Source organism: Octodon degus, unplaced genomic scaffold (genome assembly GCF_000260255.1).
Source record: "Octodon degus isolate 3935 unplaced genomic scaffold, OctDeg1.0 scaffold00074, whole genome shotgun sequence".
NCBI lineage: Eukaryota > Metazoa > Chordata > Mammalia > Rodentia > Octodontidae > Octodon > Octodon degus.
In genome coordinates this window covers 7,190,876-7,193,600 of record NW_004524650.1, presented here as the reverse complement: position 1 = coordinate 7,193,600, position 2,725 = coordinate 7,190,876, and the positions used below count along the sequence as shown (strand labels likewise).

Here is a 2,725-nt window from a genome sequence, read left to right as displayed (position 1 = left end):
TATACTTGAAGCAAGAGGAGAGTATTTTGAGGGGGACTTGAGGTACTGTGGGGTTTTTTGGTATGAATTTAGAACAGAGTGTACAAGGTATGCAGAGTCTCACTATGTAGATCAGACTCGGAGTGATTCTCCTGTTTTCAGCCTCCCAAGCACTGGGACTGCAGGCACATGCCACCACATCCAGTCTCAATCACCATCTCAGTGTGCCCCGGGGGGTGGGCCCGGCATCGAGTGCTGAGGATCCAATTTGGGTCCCTGCATACTGCCTAAGCAGATGTTTTAATCCACTGAGCTATCTGGCTGGCCCCTCATGCATATCTTGATTATGTATATATTTATTTGTTTTGTTTTCTGCATTTTAATTTTTTAAATCTTAATTTATTTGGTATGGGGTCTCACTACACAGCTTGGACTCATAGTGATCCTCTGTTTCTGCCTTCCCAGCATTGGGAGAACAGGCATGCACCACCACACCTGGTTTTGGTGGTAGGCATGGCAATCCCAGAGCTCTGGGGCCCACATTGCATGCAGTGCCAGGGATTGAACCGAGGTCTCTGTACTTGCCAAGCAGGCACTTAGACTGCCAAGCTATCTCCCCAGTCCTCCCCTCCTACTTCTGTCTCTTATATGCCCATTAAAGTATTTTTAAAGTATGCACTACTTTAAAAATTGTATGTACCTACTAGAGTTTCTCCAAATATATGTGTACATACATGTCTGCTCTCCTACTCTAACCTACATAGAAGGTAAAATACTTTAGTCATCGTTCAACATTTTATTTATTAATTTATTTTTATCATTTGGCTGTATTCTAGGAGATTTTGTCATTACCACAAAGGGGAACCTCTTGATGTTGTTTTTCATGGTATTTCTTTGAAGGGATATAGTACAATTTACTGGACATTTAGCTTGTTTCCAAGTCTTACCAATTACAAATAATATTGCTGTGAATAAGTATATAAGACTATCCATAGGATAAACTTCCAGAGGCAAAGTTGCTGAATCGAAGAGTATATGCTTTCATAATTTTGATAAATAATGCCAGTTGTCTGCTATGGGAATTGTTTCAATTTATGCATCATAGCAACTTAAGAAAACCCTTAATTCTCTACAGCCTGACCACAAGATAGTATTTGAATTTTTGTCAATTTGAGAAATATAAATTTTAGTACAATTTTAATTTGCATTTGTTTTATGGGGCTGCTTATATTTTCATGGTAAATAGCCCTTTATTTTCTTTCTGTCTTTTTGAACTTGAATTTACATTTTTCTATTCATTTGTAGGTATTTTTCTGATGAATTTTCTAGGGTCTTGTGCATATGAAGAAGCTTAGCTTTTTGTGGTATAAGCTGCAAATAGTTTTTCAATGCTAACATTAAAGATAAAGAAGTGATGCAGTAAAGTTGTATTTTAGAAAGCTCACTCTGGACGCAAGTAGAGGGAGTTAGGGAAACGATAGCCAAGGTTACTAAAGGCTATGGCATTAGCTTTATTGTCACATGACAAAGACTATCACTAGGCTGGTGGCAGTGGGACTGGAAGTAAGGGACCAAAATTATTATAAAAATAATAATTACAATAACAATAGCTATAATTTACTTAGGAGTAATTATACGTTAATTGATTTACAAGCTTTAAGCCATGAATTGCTATAGTTCATACATGAAGAAAGTGAGTTTTACCAATGAAATAACTTGCTCACACTTCCATGAGAGGTAAGTAGCTGAATCAAAGATAATGCCAGGTTTGTTTGACCCCAGCTGCCTGGCAGGCTAATGAAGAATGATCAAAGGTCTTCAATCTAAGAGTCTGAGTAATGCCTGGCTGGGTGACAGATGTAGAAGCCAGAGAACAGCTGCCTCTGGCTGGAGAGTGACACTCACAGTTTTAAGAACACTGAGCATTTTTTTCCAGGTTCATTCTTATATATGATCACTTTTCTCACAACGTTCCATTGAGTCAAAGGATAGTATTCAATAAATAGATAGTATTAAATAAACAATCCCAGTTAAGATCTCTTCTCTAAGAAGAGTTTTCTGACACTCAGTCTAGGTCAGCTTCCATGGTTATATGTACCTACACCACCCCTTTTTCCGTGGAATTTGTTGCTGTGGGTAATTACACATTTACTTCTGTTAAATGCTATTTAATAGCTGTTGAACTATGGACACTGAGATCTTTATTTTGTCCTTAGTGAGGGGTCTGGCACAGAATTAGTACTCAGTACTTACTAATTAAGTAAAAGGACTCCAGACCACTATACCCATTAGCCTTTTATCTTTATACTATATCATAAAGCTCCCTAGTGGTTAAATAAATATGACATGGATGTTGGTTGTACCATAAATAATTTCAGGACTCAAATTTCCTCAAATCTACAACCAACTTTCACTTTTTTGTTTTTTTTCATATCAGACGACTAAAAGTGTGGCAACCAGGTTTGAGGGAGGCACATTTCACACAGTGCTGTGAACACTCAATCATCACACTGACGGATCAGAAAAGAGTTGACTCTTCAATTTCTGAATGGCAAAACCCTAGACTGCATCAACCAATGAGACATACAAAATGACAACAAATAAATGGCCTCCAGGCTGTACAAGAGGCTTTACAAGGGCTTAGGGACATCCAACCTAGAGTTGATCCTTTCATTTTTCAAAAGAATTTGTTGAGTACCATCCCATGCCATTATGAGTAGGCAGGCAGTTGAGAAGACACTGGGAA

At 38.0% G+C, this 2,725-nt stretch overlaps 1 non-coding gene across 1 annotated transcript; it reads right to left on the bottom strand.

Moving 5' to 3' along the window:
* Positions 1 to 2,410: 2,410 nt before the first annotated feature.
* On the bottom strand, positions 2,411 to 2,509 carry LOC111817937. The gene has a single exon (XR_002822028.1). It is a non-coding gene; the product is annotated as a small nucleolar RNA U13 (small nucleolar RNA).
* Between the last annotated feature and the right edge of the window lie 216 nt (positions 2,510 to 2,725).